This window comes from Pleurodeles waltl, chromosome 8 (assembly GCF_031143425.1).
Source record: "Pleurodeles waltl isolate 20211129_DDA chromosome 8, aPleWal1.hap1.20221129, whole genome shotgun sequence".
NCBI lineage: Eukaryota > Metazoa > Chordata > Amphibia > Caudata > Salamandridae > Pleurodeles > Pleurodeles waltl.
In genome coordinates this window covers 563,510,037-563,535,941 of record NC_090447.1, presented here as the reverse complement: position 1 = coordinate 563,535,941, position 25,905 = coordinate 563,510,037, and positions in this window count along the sequence as shown.

Sequence of the window (25,905 nt, the reverse complement as noted above, 5' to 3'; positions counted from 1 at the left end):
TGAGTGGAAACTCTTCCAATTTCTGAACACCTGTTCATTGTGCCAGAAGTAAAAATGCAATATGTGTTCCGTCAATGGCCCGATACTATTTGGAATATGTCCCATTGCATAGAATCCAACCTTCACAGTGGCCAAATCTTCCACTTGGGGGAAAGCGATGTAGCGGCACATGTGTTTGAACAAGGCAGACAAAATCCTTGCCAACACTATTGAGAACATTGGCTGTGACATTCCTGCTGCTAAGCCAACTGTCACTTGGAAAGAGCCAGTTGCTGGAAATGGAGCACAGATAGAAATTTCACAAGAGGGGGGATCTCAGTGGGATGACGGATAGCTGATATCAGATCAGGCTCCAATTTAGCACACAGCTCTGTGATTGTGGTCCTGACCAGTCTATAGGTGAGTACTATGTGCCTGTCCTCCAGTGTAGCCAAGTCCATAAGGGGTCTGTATGCAGGTTCTTGCCTCCTCCTCCTATTCCTCCGCAGTGGTAGGTACCTTAGAGACACAAGAGTGAGAAGGGAGTGACAAACTGAACAAAGGAACCACCACCTCAGTGTAACCGAGCTTGTATGTAATTGGACAATGTAAATGGCAATGTATGTACAATTGACAGCAATGACGCAGTTTTCTATTTCAGAATGTTGGCCACCACCATGAAATGGTGACTACCTGTCCTGTATGTAGGGACAGGCGGAAGTTATGTAACTCCGCCGGCGTTGGTCATCATCGCTGAAGGCGTTCCTGCACTGCTGTGCTATTCCTCATTGGCTTACATGGGGCTGTAATCACAACAAGTGAGACTCTCCTAGCTTATTAACAAAAATTCACATTGATAGTTATAATATACTTATAAAAAATAATCATGTATTCAATATATCCAACATTCAACACATTATCTAACTTCCAGGCACGATTTCCTAAAAATAAGTACTACACCAGAGATACAACACAAAACTGGTAATACTACGCAGATCAAGCAACATAAAATGAATAATCAACAAATAATAAAAGGACACACAAACAAATAAAGGACAAACACAAGCCAACAATAATCCTCTAATAATAAATGTCACATATATATGTGTAAATATTTTTCCTCATTGGTGGCCGTTCCACATATATTGCCAACAAAGAATTGTCTGAATTTTGGCCTAGCCACTCTCCGTAAGTCCTTAAATATTCATCCAGGTTCACAAACTTCCCTTGTTTTTTGTTGACTTTCTATAATTTTGCTTATTCCTTTTTAACTCTGTGGTATTCTTTGTTTCTTGTTGACTTTCTGTAATTAGGCCTTATCTTTTAATCAGCTTTCAACCCTTTCTTCATTAGAGTCCTGAAAAAAAACAAGTTAAATCTCATTCTTGCTCCTGCGTCGAAAAAAGGATGTTGAGTGCCGCAAGCACACAATATGGAATACTGGCAAACACTAACGGTCACAATACATATATCTATAGAAGCCGTAAATGCGTACCTTAGTTAGTTTGAAAGTATAGAAACTATAATATCACCCTTAAGCTCATTCCGCAACCTCAACATACCTAAATAAGATAACATCTAGAGGAGGAATGCATGGGGCTGTATGCAGTACAGTGTCCAATGAGGATCACCGGCGGAGGTGACGGTGTACACCACCGCAGACGTGACTGCCACTTTCTGTCTATAACCTCACTTGATTCCTGACTTTTCACGGGACAACACCTCCACTGCATGTGCTGCTGTGACCTGAGTCTGGAACCTACCATTTCCCATTCTTTTCTTCTTCTGTGTTCTTCTCCTCCTCTGCACCCCGTCCTGCGTGTTCTTTTCTTCTTCTGTGCTCTTCTCTGCGTGTTCTTTTCTTCTTCTGTACTCCTCTCTGCGTGTTCTTTTCTTCTTCTGTACTCTTCTGTGCTCCTCTCTCCTCTTCTTCTGTGGTCTTCTCCTCTTCTTCTGGACTCTTCTCTCCTCTTCTTCTGTGGTCTTCTCCTCTTCCTCTGTGCTCCTCTCTCCTCTTCTTCTGTGGTCTTCTCTTCCTCTGGACTCGTCACTCCTCTTCTTCTGTGGTCTTCTCTCCTTCCTCTTCTATTCCGCTCTTCTTTTCTTCCTGACTCCTCTCCTCCTCTGTAATCCCCCCTTCCCTATCTTCTTTCCCTTCCCCTCTATCTGACCCCCCGCCCTCTGCTTTCCCGCCGCCACCTCCCGCTCAGCCCCGCCCCCCCTGCTCCATTCGTCGCCCCCCTCCCGCCTCCCACCCCCACCTGACCCCTCCTCCCCCCCTCCTCCCTCTTATGGCGGACGCTGTGCGGCAGAGTTAGCGACCCTTGACCCAAGGGTAGGTCGCTCCCCCCGCCGCTGCAGCTCCACCTGCCCAGGCTACTGACACCTCCCAGCAAAACCAGCTAAACCGTAAGTACTCACCCTGCCCAGCCCCTCTCCCAGCCCCTCGTTACTCACCTCTGTTTCTCTGAACTTCTGTCTTCTGCTCTCTCCTCCAACCTTTCTTCGCACCTCTGCTGTCCTCTCCCTGTCCATTTCTCTTCGCTCTCTGCTCCTCCCTCTGGTAGCCATCTTCCTCCGCTCTCTGCTCCTCTTCTGCAGCCCACTTGCTGCGTGGTCTGCTCCTCTCCTGTGTCCTTCTCTTCCGCCTCACCGCACTTTCCTCGTGTTCTGCTCTTCCTCTGTGTCCCGCTCCTCTTCCTCACCGCATTTTCTTCCTGCTCTGCTCTTCTTCTGTGTTCTTCTCCTCCTCTGCACCCTGTCCTGCGTGTTCTTTTCTTCTTCTGTACTCTTCTCTGCGTGTTCTTTTCTTCTTCTGTACTCTTCTCTGCGTGTTCTTTTCTTATTCTGTACTCCTCTCTGCGTGTTCTTTTAATCTTCTGTGTTCTTCTCCTCCTCTGCACTCCGTCCTGCGTGTTCTTTTCTTCTTCTGTACTCTTCTCTGCGTGTTCTTTTCTTCTTCTGTACTCCTCTCTGCGTGTTCTTTTCTTCTTCTGTACTCTTCTGTGCTCCTCTCTCCTCTTCTTCTGTGGTCTTCTCCTCTTCTTCTGGACTCTTCTCTCCTCTTCTTCTGTGGTCTTCTCCTCTTCCTCTGTGCTCCTCTCTCCTCTTCTTCTGTGGTCTTCTCTCCTTCCTCTTCTATTCCTCTCTTCTTTTCTTCCTGACTCCTCTCCTCCTCTGTAATCCCCCCTTCCCTATCTTCTTTCCCTTCCCCTCTATCTGACCCCCCCGCCATCTGCTTTCCCGCCGCTACCTCCCGCTCAGCCCCGCCCCCCTGCTCCCATTCGTCACCCCACCTCCCGCCCCCAGCTGACCCCTCCTCCCCCCCTTCTCCCTCTTATGGCGGCCGCGCCGCTGGCGCGCCAAAGGCAAGCCCGTCTGCGCCCGTCCGCACCTGGACCGCGCCCAACGCCACGACCCCTGGCCCCCAGCACTCCCAAACCCCGCAGCACCGCTACGACCCCACCTCCCTCCACGCTATCAACACATGACGCTCCAGAACCTGCTTCCAAGCCAACCCAAAACGCACTCATGGACCCTTCGCATGCCTTACCTGCAAACACACCTTCCACCGCGACTGCACCCCGTCCGCCAGCCCACGCGCCAATAATCATCTCCAATGCATCCTCATCAATGCACGCTCCGTCCACAAGCACGCCATTGAACTATGGGACCTCCTGGACTCCACCGCACCGGACGTCGCCTTCATCACTGAGACCTGGATGAACGCCTCCTCGGCCCCTGACATCGCCATAGCCATCCCCGACGGCTACAAGATCACCAGGAGAGACCTCACCAACCAAGTCGGTGGAGGAATCGCCATTGTTTTCAAGGACTCCATCAACGTCACCACCTCCACCGAAGACACCCCCCTCGCCACCGAACACATGCACGTCCAGATCCACACCGACCCCAGGACCACCCTCAGAGGAACTCTCATCTACAGACCCCCTGGTCCACGCGCCCTCTTCAGCGAATCCATTGCTGACTTCATCTCCCCGCACGCCCTAGCCTCGCCTGACTACATCCTCCTCGGAGACCTCAACTTCCACCTGGAGCAGAACAACGACTCCAACACCTCCACCCTGCTCGACAACCTCGCCAACCTCGGTCTCAAGCAACTGGTGAACACCCCCACCCACATCGCCGGACACACTCTCGACCCCTTCTTCTCCGCCAGCAACCACGTATCCTTCAGCCACTCCTCCGTAATACACTGGACCGACCACAGATGTGTCCACTTCACCTTCAGACGCAAGACTCTCCACCTCCGCACACAACCCATCCCACGCAGACATTGGAACAAAATTCACACGGAACAGCTACTCTCCACTCTCAGCGACAACCAACCCTCCTTCTCCACCGACCCCAACAACGCAGCCCTCAGCCTCACTCATTGGATCACCAACTGCGCGGACAACCTCGCACCCCTCAGACACCTCCCAAGACAGACCAGCACCAGGAAACCTCAATGGTTCACAGACACCCTCAAGGAATAAAAAAAAAACTGCTGTACCCTCGAGAAAGCCTGGCGCAAAGACAACACCTTAGAAAACATGTCTGCCCTCAAAAACGCCACCCGCGAACACCATTAGCTGATCCGCGCCACCAAAAGAACTTCCTTCACAGACAGAGTGGACAAGAACACTCACAACAGCAAAGAACTCTTCAACATCGTCAAAGAGCTCTCCAATCCTAACGCCAACTCCAACTCCATCACGCCCTCACAAGACCTCTGCAACTCCCTCGCTACCTTCTTCCATCGTAAGATCACCGACCTACACGACAGCTTCGGACACCAGACCCAGCCAACCACCACAGAACCTACAACCACAGCCATCACCCTCAACGCCTGGACTCACATCAGCGCGGAGGAGACCAAAGTTACCATGAACACCATCCACTCCGGTGCCCCCTCGGACCCCTGCCCACATTTCATCTTCAACAAAGCCGACGACATCATCGCCCCTCATCCCCAGACCATCATCAACAGCTCGTTTGCTTCTGCCACCTTCCCCGAGAGCTGGAAACACGCGGAAGTCAACGCCCTCCTGAAGAAACCTACGGCGGACCCCAGCGACCTGAAGAACTTCCGCCCCATCTCGCTCCTCCCCTTTCCTGCCAAAGTCATCGAGAAGACCATCAACAAGCAACTGACAAATTTCCTTGAAGACAACAACCTACTCGACCCCTCCCAGTCCGGGTTCCGAGCCAACCACAGCACAGAAACCGCCCTCATCTCAGTCACAGACGACATCAGAACTCTGATGGACAACGGAGAAACTGTCGCCCTCATCCTCCTCAACCTCTCGTCTGCCACCGAACCCTAATATCCTCCGGTATCCAAGGACAGGCCCTGGACTGGATCACTTCTTTCCTCTCTAACCGCTCCCAAAGAGTCTACCTCCCTCCGTTCCGCTCAGACCCCATCGAGATCATCTGCAGCGTCCCACAAGGCTCCTCGCTCAGCCCGACTCTCTTCAATGTCTACATGAGCCCCCTCGCCGACATCATACGCAAACACAACATCAACATCACCTCCTACGCCGACAACACTCAGCTGATACTTTCTCTCACCAAGGACCCCACCAGCGCCAAGACCAACCTGCAAGATGGAATGAAAGACGTCGCAGAATGGATGAAACTCAGCCGTCTGAAACTGAACTCAGACAAAACAGAAGTCCTCAACCTCGGAAACACCCCGTCCGCCTGGGACGACTCTTGGTGGCCCACGGCCCTTGGCACCGCACCAACCCCTTCAGACCACGCACGCAACCTCGGATTCATCCTGGACCCACTTCTCACCATGACCAAACAAGTCAACGCCGTATCATCCTCCTGCTTCCTCACTCTCCGCATGCTCCGAAAGATCTTCCGCTGGATCCCCGCCGACACCAGAAAAACTGTGACCCACGCCCTCGTCACAAGCCGCCTGGACTACGGAAACACCCTAGACGCAGGAACCACCGCTAAACTCCAGAAACGTCTTCAGCGAATACAAAACGCCTCCGCCCGCCTCGTCCTCGACATACCCCGCAACAGCCACATCTCCGCCCACCTGAGACACCTGCACTGGCTTCCCGTCAACTAAAGGATCACCTTCCGGCTCCTCACCCACGCACACAAAGCCCTCCACAACAAGGGACCTGAATACCTCAATCGTCGCCTCAGTTTCTACACGCCCACCCGTCAACTTCGCTCCGCCAACCTCGCACTTGCCGCCGTCCCTCGCATCCGCCACACTACGGCAGGTGGGAAATCCTTCTCCTACCTGGCGGCCAAGACATGGAACTCCCTCCCCGCCAACTTCAGGACCACCCAGGATCACCCTGCATTCCGGAGGCAGCTCAAAACCTGGCTCTTCGAGCAGCAGTAACCCCCCTCCCCCAGCGCCTTGAGACCCTCACGGGTGAGTAGTGCGCTTTATAAATGTTTTTGATTTGATTTGATTTGATGTGACAAGGGAAAGGGCCCCTGCTTTCACATTAGAGGAGTTAGAGCGCCTGGTGGATGGGGAGCTACCGCTGTATGGACAGCTGTATGGGCCTCCAGACCAACAGGTGAATACACCAAGGGGACGATGCATGCAACAAGGTTGCATGGAGATGTGTGTGCTGGCAGTGTGTAATTTAGGTGGGGGTATGTCTGGTGGTAGTGTACATGCAGGCTCCGGGTGATGTGTGTGCCATTTGAGGGGAAATGGTATTTGTGGGCCGTATGTGTGACAGACTGGATTGTATGGTTAATGGTGTCCTCCTGTCTGTATTTCCTCTGCAGGTCAGCACCCATCAGTATAAGGGATTGTGGCGTGCCATCGCCAAGGATGTGCAGACCCTAGGGTTCTATACAGGCAGAGCACCCACTGCAGAAAAAGGTGGGAGGACCTGGGAGGCTGGACCTGGAAGACCACGGAGGCACAGCTGGGGATGGCCTCCCAACGAGGAAAGGGGTGCCTGTCGAACCTGAACCCCCTGATGGCCCGCCTAATGGCGGTGGCCTACCCAGAGCTGAATGGGCGCTTGAGGGCAGCACAGCAGCCACAAGGGGGTGAGTGCAGTGTGTGTAACAATCATCTTTGTTGCCTGGCATGGGATCCTGGTGGTGGGTTTCAGTTAGTGGGTGCCCCTTAATGCCAGCCCAGACATTGCTGCATGGTCCAGCTCAGGGTAAATGGTTGTATGGCAAAAGCTAGGTGACATTCCATGCCAGACAGGGATTAGTAGGTCCCAGGAGGCTTGCAGATGGCGGTGGTTGGCTCCCATCTTGCTGTGGGACCTAGCCAATGGAATGCCAGTGCAGTGCATAGTGCTCAATCTTGATCCCTGTGTCTGATGGTAATGTGTATGCCGTCTGTGGTGTTGGTGCGGTAATTGACCCAGTGCTCCCTTTCTTCCCCCCCCCATTTTATTCTGTCATCCTGTCCATGTGTGCATTAACATCATTTGGCAGAGGAGCAGGGAGCTGTATCCCATGGGACCCAGGAGGCAGAGTCCACCAATGCTGAGGGGACAAGTGGGACGGAGGGTGAGGGGAGCACCACAGCAGGGACAGGAGGTGACAACACTGACTCTGATTTCTCCTGCGATGGAAGCTCCCTGGTGGTGGCAGATACCTCTGGAATCACCCAGCTACAGGTACAGCCTCCACCCCTGTACAAGCACCGCAATCCCAGTAGCCCCCCACTGAGTTGGCTGTGCTCGCTCACCCAGGAGGGTGGGCATCTCCTTCGCCCCAGGCACCTCAGGCCCTGCCCCAGTGATCCCTTCTGCCCTCAGTGAGGCTATTGACCTCCTGAGATCCATCTCTGTAGGGCAGTCAACCATAGTGAATGCCATCCAGGGGCTGGCATCCCAGGTGCAGCATTGCAATGTCTACCTGGAGGGCATCCACAATAAGTTGGCTGCCCTACAGAGATTATTTCAGGCTCTGGCCTCCTCTCTGATGGCAGCCAGTGTCCCTGTTCCTTCTGTCCCCACTCCAACTACCACTTCCCAGTCTCAGTCTCCTCAACCCCAACCCGTCCCATGTACACATACAGAAAGCATGCACAGAAAACATCACACAAGAGTGTCAAAGACAAACATATGCAGCACACTTCAGGCCACAAGCACTCACACATACAACAGACAGTTGCACACACAACAACATCCACTCCCTCCACTGTCTCCCCTCCTCATCCTCCTCCTCTTCCCTCACAGTCACATCCGCACCCACACCTGCATGCACTGCATCAATAGCCACCACCACCACCATCACCACATCATGCAGCACACACACCTCACTTGCAGACACCTCCACAACATCCATCAATGCATCCTCTTTGTTCTTTCCCACCCTGTCTGACACCCAAGAGATACAAACACTCCCGCTCAGACACCCAACAGCCATCCACCTCACACACGCACACTGTCCATTCACCTGCACCTAAGTCCAGCAGACGTACACCTCCGACAATCACTCCCTCTACCTCCACTCTGATCCCTTCTCCCACATTGCGCCCCAATGTCCCTAAGAAGCTTCACCTTGCCCAACTTGACCTTTTCCCTCCCCCTCCACCCCCAGTCCTGCCCGTAAGAGGAGGGTCCCAACAACCCAGCCCAGCACCTCAGCCAAACAGTCTGCCACTGCAAGGGGCCCCTGAGTGTGACGGCAGCCACTCCTAGTAAGAGCACACCTCTGCCTCAGAAAGGGAGGACTAGGGTGGCGAAACCTAATGGACAGAGGACGGGGACAGTGGAGGCACCTCCTAGTCCTGGAGGCAAGGACACAAGTCACATGCCAAAGGCCAAGGTGGGCCATCACAAAAGGAGACAAAAGGATCCCCCTCGACCACCAAAGAAAGCCAAGGATCCCCCTCCACCACCAAAGAAAGCCAAGGTTCCCCCTCCACCACCAAAGAAAGGCAAGGGGCCCCCTCCACCAGAAGAGGGCAATGAGCCCTCTCCTCCAGCAGAGGCAGCCTAGGATCCCCCTCTACCAACAGTGGTCAAGGAGCCCTCTCTTCCAGCAGAGGCAGCCAAGGAGCCCTCTCCAGCAGCAGAGGGCAAGGAGCCCTCTCCTCCAGCAGAGGCAGCCAAGGAGCCTCCTCCATCAGCAGTGGGAAAGGAGCCCTCTCCTCCAGCAGAGGCAGCCAATGAGCCCCCTCCAAAGGCAGAGCCCGCTCCTCCAGCAGAGGCAGCCAAGGAGCCCCCTCCACCAGCAGAGGGCAAGGAGCCCTCTCCTCCAGCAGAGGTAGCCAAGGAGCCCACTCCACCAACAGAGAGCAAGGAGCTCTCTCCATCAGCAGAGGGCATGTAGGCCAACCTCCAGGGAATGTTGGGCAAAGAGCCCCTTACAGAACCAGTGGGCATGTTACCCACTTCAGAGACTGTGGCCTTTTACTCACTCTCCAGAGACAATTGGGCAAGGAGCCCCCTCCAGAACCAGTGGGCATGTTATCCACTGCAGAGACTGTGCCCTCTCACTTCCCACCAGAGACAATTGGGCAAGGAGCCCCCTCCAGAACCAGTGGGCATGTTATCCACTTCAGAGACTGTGGCCATACACCCCCTTCCAGAGACAATTGGGCAAGGAGCCCCCTCCAGAACCAGTGGGCATTTTATCCACTTCAGAGACTGTGGCCTTTCACTCCCCTCCAGAACCAACTGGGCAGGGAGCCCCCTCCAGAACCAGTGGGAATGTTACCCACTTCAGCTGAGGTGACAGCCCACCCCCTTCCCCCTGAGGTGCCTGCCCATTTCCAACATGATGCCCCTGAACAGTGGAGTACGGATAATGTCAGGAGTCAAGTTGGGCCTTGGACTTTGCCCTGTGGCCATGTGGGCCTTTTGTACTTTGAACTGGCCATTGGCCCAATCTGGACATTGACGCCTGCATTTACATTTAATTTTACATTATGGTGGCTGTTGGCAGCAAATTACAGTGTTCGTACATTATAATTTTTGTCCTTGCATTAATTTAGCATGGGTCCTGTGACATTCGTTTTACTCTGCAGCTGGTTCTGTATATGGTGTGTGTGTGAATGGTGTGTGTAAATGGTGTGTGTTATGCGTGTGTGCGTGTCCTCCCTCCCTCTGTTGTGTGCTAGGCGACTGTACTCGCCGTCGTCGTCTTCGTCGGCGTTGGTGCTCCAGGATGACCATGGCATGGTAGAGCATCGGGAAGACTTGGAGTTCCTGTTACATGGCGGCTGCAGAATCCTCTGTGTCCCTGATGGTGAGTTTTTCATTTTCTGTGAAGTGATTCCGCCAGGCTTTTGATTGCGTTGGTACCGCCTGGGAAATCCTGGTGGTTTGCTATGTCATTATATGGTGGGTGGTACCTTGACTTCTGCCTGTCTGTTGGTCGCTACCGCCGTGGTCAGCAGTGTTCACGCCCTGGCGGTTGGTGTGGTACATTGGCTGTCTATGAGAGGTATCACCGCCATCACGGTCATAATTTGGCAATAATTGTCTCCAGCCTGTTGGAGGTATTTGTAGGAGGCTGGACTGGCTTGTAGTGAGTACCTAGGGGTACTTGCACCTTGCACCAGGCCCAGTTATCCCTTATTAGTGTATAGGGTGTCTAGCAGCATAGGCTGATAGATAATGGTAGCTTAGCAGAGCAGCTTAGGCTGAACTAGGAGACGAGTGAAGCTCCCACAGTACCACTTAGTGTCATATGCACAATATCATAAGAAAACACAATACACAGTTATACTAAAAATAAAGGTACTTTATTTTTATGACAATATGCCAAAGTATCTCAGAGTGTACCCTCAGTGAGAGGATAGGAAATATATACAAGATATATATACACAATACCAGAAATATGCAGTATAGTCTTAGAAAACAGTGCAAACAATGTATAGTTACAATAGGATGCAATGGGGACACATAGGGATAGGGGCAACACAAACCATATACTCCAAAAGTGGAATGCGAACCACGAATGGACCCCAAACCTATGTGACCTTGTAGAGGGTCGCTGGGACTATTAGAAAATAGTGAGGGTTAGAAAAATAGCCCACCCCAAGACCCTGAAAAGTGTGTGCAAAGTGCACTAAAGTTCCCTAAAGGACAAAGAAGTCGTGATAGGGGAATAATGCAGGAAAGACACAAACCAACAATGCAACAACGATGGATTTCCAATCTGGGGTACCTGTGGAACAAGGGGACCAAGTCCAAAAGTCACAAGCAAGTCGGAGATGGGCAGATGCCCCGGAAATGCCAGCTGTGGGTGCAAATAAGCTTCTACTGGACAGAAGAAGCTGAGGTTTCTGCAGGAACGCAAAGGGCTAGAGACTTCCCCTTTGGAAGACGGATCCCTCTTGCCTTGGAGAGTCGTGCAAAAGTGTTTTTCCGCCGAAAGAACGCCAACAAGCCTTGCTAGCTGCAAATTGTGCGGTAAGTGATTTTTGGATGCTGCTGTGGCCCAGGAAGGACCAGGATGTCGCAAATTGCGTCAGGAGAGAGAGGGGACATCGAGCAAGACAAGGAGCCCTCTCAACAGCAGGTAGCACCCGGAGAAGTGCCATAAACAGGCACTATGAGGATGCGTGAAACGGTGCTCACCCGAAGTCGCACAAAGGAGTCCCACATCGCCGGAGACCAACTTAGAAAGTCGTGCAATGCAGGTTAGAGTGCCGTGGACCCAGGCTTGGCTGTGCACAAAGGATTTCCGCCGGAAGTGCACAGGGGCCGGAGTAGCTGCAAAAGTCACGCTTCCCAGCAATGCAGTCTGGCGTGGGGAGGCAAGGACTTACCTCCACCAAACTTGGACTGAATAGTCACTGGACTGTGGGGGTCACTTGGACACAGTTGCTGGATTCGAGAGACCTCGCTCGTCGTGCTGAGAGGAGACCCAAGGGACCGGTAATGCAGCTTTTTGGTGCCTGCGGTTGCAGGGGGACGATTCCGTCGACCCACGGGAGATTTCTTCAGAGCTTCTAGTGCAGAGAGGAGGCATACTACCCCCACAGCATGCACCACCAGGAAAACAGTCGAGAAGGCGGCAGGATCAGCGTTACAGAGTTGCAGTAGTCGTCTTTGCTACTATGTTGCAGTTTTGCAGGCTTCCATCGCGGTCAGCAGTCGATTCCTTGGCAGAAGGTGAAGAGAGAGATGCAGAGGAACTCGGATGAGCTCTTGCATTCGTTATCTAAGGAATCCCAAGAGACAGAGACCCTAAATAGCCAGAAAAGAGGGTTTGGCTACCTAGGAGAGAGGATAGGCTAGCAACACCTGAAGGAGCCTATCAGGAGGAGTCTCTGACGTCACCTGGTGGCACTGGCCACTCAGAGTAGTCCAGTGTGCCAGCAGCACCTCTGTTTCCAAGAAGGCAGAGGTCTGGAGCACACTGGAGGAGCTCTGGGCACCTCCCAGGGGAGGTACAGGTCAGGGGAGTGGTCACTCCCCTTTCCTTTGTCCAGTTTCGCGCCAGAGCAGGGCTAAGGGGTCCCTGAACCGGTGTAGACTGGCTTATGCAGAAATGGGCACCAAATGTGCCCATGAAAGCATTTCCAGAGGCTGGGGGAGGCTACTCCTCCCCTGCCTTCTCACCATTTTCCAAAGGGAGAGGGTGTAACACCCTCTCTCAGAGGAAGTCCTTTGTTCTGCCATCCTGGGCCAGGCCTGGCTGGACCCCAGGAGGGCAGATGCCTGTCTGAGGGGTTGGCAGCAGCTGCAGTGAAACCCCGGGAAAGGCAGTTTGGCAGTACCAGGGTCTGTGCTTCAGACCACTGGGATCATGGGATTGTGCCAACTATGCCAGGATGGTATAGAGGGGGCAATTCCATGATCATAGACATATTACATGGCCATATTCGGAGTTACCATTGTGAAGCTACATATAGGTAGTGACCTATATGTAGTGCACGCGTGTAATGGTGTCTCCGCACTCACAAAGTCCGGGGAATTGGCCCTGAACCCCCAGAGTGCCCTCACACTAAGTAACTTAGCACCCAACCTTTACCAGGTAAAGGTTAGACATATAGGTGACTTATAAGTTACTTAAGTGCAGTGTAAAATGGCTGTGAAATAACGTGGACGTTATTTCACTCAGGCTGCAGTGGCAGGCCTGTGTAAGAATTGTCAGAGCTCCCTATGGGTGGCAAAAGAAATGCTGCAGCCCATAGGGATCTCCTGGAACCCCAATACCCTGGGTACCTCAGTACCATATACTAGGGAATTATAAGGGTGTTCCAGTAAGCCAATGTAAATTGGTAAAATTGGTCACTAGCCTGTTAGTGACAATTTGGAAACAAATGAGAGAGCATAACCACTGAGGTTCTGATTAGCAGAGCCTCAGTGAGATAGTTAGTCACTACACAGGTAACACATTCAGGCACACTTATGAGCACTGGGGCCCTGGGTGACAGGGTCCCAGTGACACATACAACTAAAACAACATATATACAGTGAAAAATGGGGGTAACATGCCAGGCAAGATGGTACTTTCCTACAGTATTACCGCCACTTTAACAGTCACAGCCAATGTCATAATGATCACCATTACGTCCCCAGCTAAATGATTCAGTTCACTACACTCCAATCACAACAATTCAACCATGAAAGAAAAGAGACAAATTAGCCTGTCACCTGCATTGCCTGGTATTCTGGCTCCCAGTGGTTGGTAGCAGCCGCAAAAAACGAGGAGGTGTTGTTGGCTCCGGTGCTAGGAGGCAAGTGAGCAGTTTTCAAGGACCTGCTTACAAATTCACGGCAAATGTGATCCGTGATGGAGATGGATTTAGCCATTGGCTTTTGTGTGTAGCAGTCATACATGTTAGCGTATGGCAGGGTCCATAGTGGAGTGTTCCACCTACTGTGTGGTCAACTTTTGTCAATGCATGTTGGATAGCCAATGTTCTGATGGCACGGTCAGGCAGCCACCTTTTTACGGTGTGAAGCTGTGTATTTTTAAATTGGTAGCACTCAAAATGGATGCTAGTTTTGATACAAATGTCAGATACAAACTTTTTTGTGAACCATGACTGTGTTCGACATTGATAGTGGTGCGGGGGAAGTAATACCTCCATTGGTGGTATTTTTTAAAATAAAAATAAAAACAAAAACAAAATAGGTGCAAATAGTACATTTTAAATGTATTATTAGCACATACTTAAAAAAAAGGAAATAAAAAAAGGAGTTTTCAAGTTAAAAAAAATTGATAATAATGTGTGTACCTGTATTACATGTATCCTAATGCTACCAAGACTTAACCCCATCAATGCGTGCGTCGACTACGGCCGAAGCACGCACACCCTCCCTGGTGCGGGTAATGACCAGTGGCTGACACCATATATATATATATATATATATATATATATATATATATATGTATAGCGAGAGACAAATTTCTCTATAGATATGTATATATATATATATATATATATATATATATATATATATATATATATATATATCACTTTTGTACATGTGTTGTTTTCTGGGAGCCACGATCACCCCTAAGGAACACCACACATATATAAAAGTGATATATATCTCTCGATATAGGAATAGATCTGTTTTTTGTCTAGTGGCAGTTTTAACGCCATAAAATAGTGCACATGGTTTATATGCCTGCTGCAAAGGATATATATGTATTTAGCTGAGTGGATTAGTAAAGTCAGGTGTTACCTGCGCTTTAAAACAAATTAAATGTATGAGCGAGGGGGGCTATGGAGATATCAGGGGCATTTTTGCTGGGTGGTACTGAGGGAGTTAGAGGAGGAGGTCATGGGAGGAGAAGAACCAAAAATGACTGTCGCACTGGGTGCCACCAGAGCTAAATGCTGTGATGATGGGTATGTGGTAAGGTGAAGTAATAGTGTGTCTTTTTTGATTTTTTCAGTGTCTTCAGGGAATCTGCTGATTCAAAGAAGAAGCGAAGGTAAGGTGACTTGACATTTTCTGTTGGACGTATCATGCACACACCCACAAGCAATGTTGTGCCCTTATCTGCCTACTACATAGGCTAGTATTTTAGAGGGACAGTTTAGCCAGTAGGAGAGATGACGTCTTATTGGAAGACTGCTTTTCAAGCCCTAACTCAGGTTAAGAAGGACAGCTCTGAGGCAGGATCAGAGACTGAGACAGCAGATACTGAGACAGCATCTCTGGGAGTGATTTTTCAGTCAGCGGAGTCCCATCCGATGACACCTCTTTCAGTAATCCTGAGGGAGATGATGAGGACAGTCTTGCTGTCCCTTCACAAGGACAGTCTGTGCAGCAGGCTAGCCCAACCCAGAGAACAGGTGCATGCTCCGTCAAGCACAGAGAGAGTGCTCTCTTGGCAGGCCCCCGATTTAGTTCAGCCCGAAATTCCACCTTTTACTGGTGACACTGGATGTAAAGTTGATACGGGCAACCTTTTGCCATTTGACTGCATCCATCTATTTTTGGATGTTGACTTCCTTCATAAAATTTGCAGCAAACAAATTTGCGTGCAGAACAATTTCTGAGGGAGCATGGAGGCACTCTAGGGCCCCGTTTTAAGGCACGCTAGTGGACTCCCAATTCACTGGCAGAGTTAAAGATATTTTTGGGCCTTACGCCCAAAATAGGGTTAGTGCAGAAACCCACTTTGCATTCCTACTAGACAACTTGCACGGTTTGTGTAACCCCTATCTTCACACTGTACATGAGCAGAGATCGTTTTTTGCTATTGCAACACATGCTGCATTTCAATGACAATTCTGCTGCATTGCCCTAGAACCATCCAGACCATGACTGGTTGTTCAAAATTCGGCCTGTCGTGAAACATTTGTCTACCAGATTTCCAGTCATCTATACTCCTGGAAAGAATATAGCAGTCGAGGAGTCCTTGATCCTGTACAAAGGGCGGCTGCTGTTCAGACAGTGCATTGCAAGCAAAAGAGCTCGTTTTCGCATCAAGTTGTACATTCTGTGTGAGAACTCTTCTGGCTATGTGTACAGCTTGAGAGTGTATACAGGGAAGGACTCAACCCTAAATGTTGTAGGTTGCCCTCCCGCGTTAGGGGTCAGAGATAAACTTGTATGGGAACTTGTCCAGCCACTCCTTCACAAAGGTTATAACCTTTATGTCAACAATTTCTATACAGGGGTAGAGCTCTTCAGTGAGCTCTACAAAGCTGGCACTGTGGCCTGCGGTACAGTTCGTTGTAACCGCAAAGGATTCCCACAGGAGCTTGTTTGCAAGAAGCTCCATAAATCCCAGAGTACTGTGTTGTGTTCCAACAAACTGCTTGCAGTCAGGTTCTAGGCTAGGCGTGATGTACACGTGCTCACTACAATTCATGATGAGAGCACTTCCCCCATCATATTTTTTGGCTGAAGTCCACAAGTTCACCTGTATACTTGATAACAATAAGTACATGAGCAGAGTGGACAAGAACAACCAGGTTCTTCAACCATACAACACGTGTCTTAAAACTCGCACTTGAGACAAGAAACTGTTTACCCACCTGATCCAGTTGGCAACATACAATGCGTATGTTGTTTATCATCAGACAACCACAGGAAGACTCATGACTTTCCATGACTTCCAGGTGTCTGCAATTGAAAGCCTCACTGCTGTTACAGAAGCAGAAGCCTCCACTTCATATGTTCTGAAGGATGTGGCAAGACTGCAAGAGCGATACTTTGCTGATCGCTTTCCTAAAACACCCATAAAGGATCGTCCATGTTGTCGCTGTAAAGTGTGCTCGAATCATGGAAAGAGGCAGGAGAGTCGATATTACTGTCCCCAGTGCCCATCTCAGCCAGGCCTCTGTGTCCCTACTTTCTTTACGTTGTATTATACTGAAGCAAAGTTCTGGGAAATCGATTGAGGTGGAGCTGCTGTTGGGTACAACTTTCAGTGGCTGTGCGTGGATACGGAATGTCCATGGGCCACTGCTTCGTTAGACAAGCAACAACAGAAGTTTACTTCATCTACTTAAAGAAATCATGGACTTCCTTATGGCCTGCTCAACACCTATATCGACCGTCAGAACGTGGTAGGTGTCCTGTTCAATTAACATATAATATAGTCCCCACACTGCACATACTAGTGGACAGAACATATGCCACATTGCCACGGAATACTCTGTGTGGCAAAATGTTAAAGGCATGACTACATTTTGAAGTGCTTGTTAGGGAACTTATGTATGCTACACAAGGACCACCATGATTGCCAAAGAGTACCAGAGTAAGTATAATAAGTCAAACAAATGTCCTGTCGGACTTATTCACCAACCTTCCTACTTGTTTGAAAGTGTGCAAACTCAATTTTTAGCTTCAATTTCAGAGCAAAAGCAGAAGTGTTGGTGAATGAGTCCCACAGGATTTGTGTTTGATTTTGTACTTTAGAGACCTTAGGATGTATACAGCAGCATGTCTGCCTTAGTTTCAACTGTTGATATGCTCGCTCAGTTCAAGGAATAAGTCTCCCAAGGCATACTAGGACTCCCCCAACTTACATCCACAAACTGGAAAGAGTTGGATTTAGCACAGTAAGTGCCCTGAATACACATGGAAGACGTGTTTTCTTGAGCTTCAAGTAGCTAATGACAGAAGGCATTAGTATAGGTTCACTTGGCAATCATACAGGATTAGTCAGGACTCTGATGAGGACAGAGACTTGAATGGGAGAGTAAATCTTATGGTAGTTGTGCTTTCACATGGATATTGCACAGGTAGAAAGCAGATAGTAAAGGTAGTACCGATGCACATCATCTACACCTATGGATTCAAACCTATTGGTGCCACCCCAGCACTGAAGGACAATGACATGTATGGAACTTAGTAGCTGTTAAATTTTCTGTATAATAAGTGCATTACAGTCACAGCACTGCACATAATAGTGACTGGGACATATGTACATTCTCACGGACTACCCTGTGTGCCAAACACTACCCTTTTTCATGATCCATGACCTTCTCTTTAGGGAACATCGCAAAAATTCCCCAGCATGTCTGCCTTAGTTTCAAAGATAGATATGCTCGCTCAGTTCAAGGAATAGGCCTCCCAAGGCATCCCGGACACCCCAACTTGCATCCACAAATTGGAAGGAGTTGGATTTAGCACAGTGAGTGCATTAAGACACATGAAAAACTTGTATTCCTGAGCCTCAGATGGCTGTCATGGGAGTCATTAGTAAAAGGTCCTTACGCATGCCTTCTGTAATGTTCAGGATGAAGGAGGCGGTTTCTTGAAGTGGTAAAATGTAGTCAAACTTATTCCATCATGTGGAGTATGAATGTGATGGGCCCTTGTCTGGCAGAGGTACGTTCATGTCAGTGCAATGATTGATTGGATTGGGCCAGTGGCCAGTGGTATGAAAGTGTTGTTTGTTGTGCGTGAATGGCGTGTGAATGGACCATAAAGCGGTTGGTGCCTTGAAGTGGCTTTACGGCTCACCTTTAGAAGGCTTGGTTTCGATATCCAGATACTTTGAGAAGTATTCATGCTTTGAAACCATAATTTCTGGAGGGTCTAAAAATAAACAGTGTGAGTGGTGGATTAACTTTAACATACTACTACGAGGGGAGTCCAAAGGTGCAGGACTTGCGTGGCTCTCACCAGTTTTCCTTCTACCAGTATCCCCTTGAAATCACAAACTGTGCTTAAAAAACACATCTGCCTTGTTTTTCAGTGAGGTGAAGTCCTAGAATCTGCAGAGCCACTAATTTGCTACCACCCAGCGTTCCACTGAGTCTCCAGAGAAAAACATTGCCTCACTTATGTGGTTGGGCACGTGACCGGGACAGGGAAGATCCCAAAACGGATAGTGGAGGCATCAACATTACCTACCACAAAACATTCTGGTTTTGTAAGACAGTCACCTGTGTATTTGGTACTGGGCTTGGCGGCCATATAGGGAAACCTACCAAACCCAGACATTTCTGAATACTAGACACCTGAGGTAGTCCACAAAAGTGTGGCAAGTTTTGATTTCACAAAGCTTTCTTACCCAGAATACCTTGCAAAGGTGAAACGTTGATTAAAAACACAATTTTTCTTTGCTTTTTCGTTACGTAAACTACAGGAATGTTCAGGGATCCACAAAATTCCTACCACCCAGTGTTTCCCCACTTGTCCTGATAAAGACACAGTCCAACTTGTGTGCTTGTGCCTGTTGCCTGCATCAGTAATGGATCACTCCAGGGTCGACAGTAGCACCCATTCAAGGACTGCCATTGACTCTTGTGTGATCCATTCCTGTCTCAGGCACAAAACCTGACCACACAAGTGGGGTACTATTTTTATCTGGAGAGTTGGGAGAATTCTGGGTGGAAGGAAGTCTGTGGTTCTCCTCAGATCCCTTAACTTTGCAGCACCGTAATGTGAGGAAAAAGTGTTTTTTTAGACACATTTTGAGGTTTGCAAGGGTTTCTGGGCAGAAAAATGTGGTACGAGTGACAAAAGTCATCCCATCCTGGATTCCCCTAGGTGTCAAGTTTTAAAAAAAGCACATGTTTGCTAGGTTTTCCTGGGTGCTGGCTGAGCTAGAGGCCTAAATCCACAGCCAGGCACTTTGCAAAAAACACATCTGTTTTAACTCGCAAAATGTGATGTGTCCACGCTGTGTTTTGGGGCATTTCCTGTTGTGGGCACTAGGCCTACTCACACAAGTGAGGTACATTTTTATTGGGAGACTTGTGGGAATTCTAGGTAGAAGGAAGTTTGCGGCTCCTCTCAGTTCCTGGGACTTTGCTGCACCAAAATGTGAGGAAAAAGTGTTTTTTAGCCAAATTTTCTGGTTTGCAAAGGATTCTGGGAGAAAGAACCCAGTGAGAGCCCCACAAGTCACCCTATCCTGGGTTTCCCTAGGGCACTATTTTTAAAAAAACGCACAGGTTTGGGAGGTTTCTCTAAGTGCCGGCTGAGCTAGAGACCAAAGTCCACAGCTATTCACTTTGCAAAAGACACATCCATTTTCATTGGAAAAATGTGATGTGTCCATGTTGTGTTTTGGGGCATTTCCTGCTGCGGGCATTAGGCCTACCCACACAAGTCAGGTACCATTGTTATCGGGAGACTTCTGTGAATGCTAGGTAGAAGGAAGTTTGTAGTTCCCGTCAGATCCCTGAACTCTGCAGCACAGAAATATGAGGAAAGGTGTTTTTAGCCACATTTTCAGGTTTACAAAGGATTCTGGGAGACAGAAACCAGGGAGAGCCCCACAAGTCACTCCATCCTGGATTCTCCTAGGTGCCTAGTTTAAACAAATTCACAGGTATGGTAGTTTTACCTTTAGCTTTACCTGGCTGAGCTAGAGGCCAAAATCCACAGCTAGGCACTTTGCAAAAAACACCCGTATTCATTGGAAAAATGTGATGTGTTTATGTTATGTTTCGGGACATTTCCTGTCGCGGGTACGAGACCTAGCCACACAAGTGAGGTACCATTTTTATCGGGAGACTTGGGGGAATGCTGGGTGAAAGGAAGTTTGTGGCTCCCCTCAGATACCAGCACTTTAGAGCACCAAAATGTGAGGAAAAAGTGTTTTTTAGCCAAATCTTCAGGTTTGCAAAGGATTCTGGGAGACAGAACCCAGTGAGAGCCAACAAGTCACCCCATCCTGGTTTCCCCTAGGTGTCTAGTTTTAGAAAATGCACAGGTTTGGTAGGTTTCCCTAGGTGCCGGCTGAGCTAGAGGCCTAAATCCACAGCTAGTCACTTTGCAAAAAACACATCCGTTTTAATTGAAAAAAAATTGATGTGTCCACGTTGGGTTTTGGAGCATTTCCTGTCACGGGCACTAGGCCTACCCACACAAGTGAGGTACCATTTTTAGCCGGAGACTTGGGAAAATGCTGGGTGGAAGGAAGTTTGTGGCTCCCCCTCAGATCTCAGAGCTTTGCAGCACCGAAATGTGAAGAAAAAGGGTTTTTTTAGCCAACTTTTCAGGTTTGCAAAGGATTCTGGGAGACAGAACCCAGTGAGAGCCTCACAAGTCATCCTATACTGGGATCCTCTATGTCTCTAGTTTTACAAAAAATGCACAGATTTGGGAGATTTCTCTAGATGCCGCTGAGCTGGAGGTCAAAAGCCACAGCTAAGCACTTTGCAAAAAACATGTTTTCATTAGAAAAATGTGATGTGTCGACTTTGTGTTTCGGGGCATTTCCTGTTGCGGGCACTAGGACTAACCGCAGAAGTGAGGTACAATTTTTTTTATGGGACTTGGGGGAATGCTGGGTGGAAGGAAGATTGTGGTTCCCCTCAGATCTCTGAACTTTGCTACACTGAGATATAAGAAAAAACATGTTTTTAGCCAAATTTTCAGGTTCCCAAAGGATTCTGGGAGATGTACCTAGATTTAAAAAATACACAGGTTTGGTAGGTTTCCCTTGGCACCATCTGAACTAGAGGCCAAAGTCCACAGCTAGTCACTTTGCAAAAAACACATCCGTTTTCATTGGAAAAATGTGATGTGTCCACTTCATGTTTTGGGGCATTTCCTGTCGCGGGCACTAGGCCTAGCCACACAAGTGAGGTACTATTTTTATCGGCACACTTGGAAAAATGCTGGCTGGAAGGAAGTTTGTTGCTCCCCTCAGATCCCAGAACTTTGTGGCACCGAAATGTGGGGAAAAGGTGTTTTGTAGCCACATGTTCAGGTTTGCAAAGGATTCTGGGAGACAGAACTCACTGAGAGCCCCAGAAGTCACCCCATATTGGATTCCCCCAGGTGTCTAGTTTAAAAAAATGCACAGGTTTCCCTATGTGTCGGCTGAGATAGAAGCCAAAATCCACAGCTAGGTACCTTGCAAAAAACAGGTGTTTTCAATGGAAAAATGCGATGTGTCCATGTTGTGTTTCGGGATGTTTCCTGTCACGGGCACTAGTCCTATCCACACAAGTGAGGTACCATTTTTGGCAGGAAACTTGGGGGAACACAGAATAGAAGAACAAGTGTTATTGCCAATTGCCTTTCTTCACATTTTTGCCTTCCAAATGAAGACAGTGTGTAAGCAAGAAGTCATTTTGAGAAATGCCCTGTAATTCTCATGCTGGCATGGGGACTCCCAAATTCAGAGATGTGCAAATAGCCACTGTTTCTAAACTCCTTATTTTGTGCCCATTTCAGAAATACATAGATTTCCTTAATACCTATGTTTCACTGTTTACATTTTACCAAATGAATTGATGCATACCCGGTATACAATGAAAAACCATTGCAAGAAACCGTAGTCTAAAAGGGCTTTTTTTTCAACTCAATTTCAATATTTTTTATTTCAACTGTTACTTTCTGTAGGAAAATCTTGAAGGATCTACACAAAGGACCCCTTGCTGAATTCAGAATTCTGTCTACTTATCAGAAATGTTTAGCTGTCCAGTATCCACTATTGATTTCACACCTTTCTGTCACTAATTGGAAGGAGGCTGAAAGCAAAAAGAAATAGTAAAAATGTGGTATGTCCCAGTAAAATGCCCACACTGTGTTGAACAATTGGTTTTCTGATCCAAGTCTGCCTGTTCCTGAAAGCTGGCAAGATGGTGACTTTAGCACATAAGCCCTTTGTTGATGCCATTTGCAGGGGAAAAAACAGTTGTATTTTGGCTTATTTCTTGGTCTCCTCACGGGGAACCCACAAACTCTGGGTACTTTAACAATCCCCAGAATGTTGGAAAAAAGGATGCAAATTTGGCGAGCCCAAAAAGTTATGGGGACCTAAGCGCAAACTACCCCATATACCCAAAAAAGAGCTCAGCACTGGGGGGAAAAAGGCTCACCAGGTAAGGGGTTAAGATGTGTGTTGATCATCAAAGTATGGTGTGGACATTTAAGCTGATATTTTGTTTTCCATAGATGCAGACCTCTGAAAGCATGCATGGGTAGGAGACGAAGGCCTCAGGTCTTCAGGAAATTTTCAGACCTTACCACCATGGAGGTAAGGGATGTCATAAAATGTACATGAATACATGAACAATGACACCAATAGTGGAAGTCATGGCAATACTTCATTTTGTGTCCACTGGCAGTTTTCAATTAACTAAGGCAGTATCTGGGGGCATGTCCCAACAAACTTTCAGGGGTGTGAAACAAGAAATCCTTGTTTCCTTGAGGAGACACATCAACAGCTACATCCCGTTGCCACAACAACAGGATTTGGCTACGGTGAAGGGAAACCTTTATAGTTTGGGTGGACTACCACATGTGGTTGGAGTAATAGATGTCTCACCTATTGCCTTGGTGCTACCACATGCAAGTAAACAGGTCTACTGCAATCAGAAGAACTTCTATTCCATCAATATGCAAGTTGTCCACTCACAAGATTTATACATCTCAAGTGTGTGTGCCTGCTTTCCTGGGTCAACACATGACTCATTTGTACTAGGGAACAGCACCATACCCCTGCACATGTCACATGTTGGACCGTAGAGTGCCTGGCTTGTTGGTAAGTACATTATGACTTGAGGATAATGTGCATGAATCATAGTTTAGGATGGTGCAATGCCTTGATATGACAATAATCTATAGATATGTTGCATCCATGTAAGAGTTTCAGCTTATCCTAACAGACTATTGTTGTTAACGTCACTGAGGAATCGAACAACGCAATGGGAAGTCTGCTTCAAGCCCATGGAAGAACACAGAGGCCAGTGGAGGCGTCTTTTGGGCTCCAAGAGGCTACGTTTAGGTGCCTGGACAAGACTGGTGGAGGAGAAACATCCGGAATAACGAGTCCGACACAACGTTGATGTTTACATCCCAAGCGGAACAACGCTTGCCAGAACAATCCAGGGCTGTTTTTCTGCCTTAATCACACATGTGCTGAACAATACACATGCGTGGTTAAGGCAGAGAAAAAGGGAGAGTGCATCAGGAGAGGACGCGGTCAGGTAAGTGGGGCTGGGGCAGGGTTGGGGGAGTTGGGCCATTTTTTTTAAGGGGCAAGGGTGAGGGGTCTAGATAGTTATGTTTTTTAGGGTGGGTGGGGGGATCAGGTAGTTATGTTTTCATGGCGGGTGGGGGGATCAGGTAGTTATGTTTTTAGGGCAGGTGGGGGTCAGGGTAGTAGTGTTTTTACGGCGTGTGGTGGGGATTATGGTAATTGTGTTTTTAGGGAATGGTAGTTATGTTTTTTAGAGCAGGTAGAGGGGTCGGGGTAGTTATGTTTTAGGGTGGGTAGAGGGGTTTGGGGTAGTAGTATTTTTAGGATGGTAGTGGGGGTCGGGACTTGTGTTTTTAGGGTGGGTGGGGTGGAGTAGTTATGTCTTTAGGGCAGGTGGGGGGTTGGGGTAGTTGTGTTTTTAGGGTTGGTGGTGTGGGTCAGGGTAGTTGTATTTTTAGGGCAGGTCGCGTAGGTATGTTTTTAGTGTAGGGGGATCAAGTAGTTATGTTTTTAGGGTGGGCCAGGGGTTGGTATGCTAAAACCATGCATGCCATTCCACACATGCCTTTACTAGGCATGCTTTTACAACAAAACTTCCTTGTAAAGGCATGCGTGCTAAAGGCATGCGTGGAAACAATGCAGTTGTTGATTTGACCACGTTGTTGAGGCATGATTGGTTTTCGCATTAGTTGTTCCATCATACAGTCCTGGTGGAGCCTTCCTCTACTCTCTCAATAAGGTGTGCCAAATCATTGCCTGCTGAATGCTCCACATTGCCCTGCAATGGAACGAACATCCCAATAAACACAGAGGAGGGAGACCATGAAGAGCCACCAAGTGAGGATGTTAAAATACCCAATGAAGATGACAGTGGTGAAGAAGAAGGAATTGAACTACGTCAAGATGTTATTGACCACTTCTTCACCTGAGTGTAAGTTTACCTTGATATATTGTAACCTCCAATGTCATAATAACTTGTGACATATGGAACATATCAGTCTGCAATGGTAATTTGGTAGGAATGGACAGTTCAGGAAAGTCCAAGGCAAAGTTTCTCTACATCGGCTGCTGTGGTTATTTACATACTTGTGCTAAGTATATGTGTCCTCCTATCTTGTCATTTGAGTCAAATTGTATATGTGAAATCATTCATTATCCCTTCTCATTGTGTTTCAGGGTTCTTCACCATGTCATCTTCATTTGGACATTTCATAGCTGTGACATTTGCTGTGATATGTTGCTATTGGGAAGTACAAAGTGAACATGTATTGATCTTGGGGCAGACACCCACTTGGGATGGACAGATCTTGTACAGGGACAACTTGCACTGTGATTGAATGGAAGTTCAGGAGATTGTATCAGACCTGTTTCTTGTGTGATGTTGCCATCAAGGCAATATGTGCCACTTCATATGTGTATATCATGCCATAGCATACTGTTCTTCCTTCACATTGTCTAAATCTCTAATTTGTGTTTAGTAAAGGTAGCTGTTGATGTGTCTCCTCATAGGTTATAGAACTTTTTAACACACCACTGAATGGTGGTTGTGTCATTGCACCAGATACTGCCAGAGTGTCCTTTAATGGTCATGTGGACTCAAGTTGTGTAACTGCCATGATGTAGACTGTTGGTGTTATTGATTTAGAATTCCTATTGTGAGGGCAGGATGTACAGCTCCAACTGAGGTCAGGTATCAATGATGGTTTGCCTATTTAATTTTATCCCATGCAATATTCCCTTTCTTTCATGGTGTCAAGGTCGTGGAGCGTCCACCCCTAAATGGCACAGACTATTGGGGTAATTTACGGTTTGTGAAACTCAGTTATGATGTTGTGTATGACTTGTTACCTACATATGTATGTTACCAATACATTGGGATTTGGATTTGTTTTAGTTTAATGAAATGAGTAACACATTACCTCTTTGTCATTTATAATTTTCCTCTGCAAATAATTGTTCTAAAGATTTGACAAAACAAGGGTGGAAGAAAGACATGAAAAATGAAATGCCACAATAAATGCAACAACAGTCTTGTAGTTTGTGTCCAAATCATTTATTTGCATGACATAAAGGAACATAAAGGTATTTCAAATAAAGAGAATATGAAGTTAAAAAAGAGTTTATCATCGTGGATTAAAG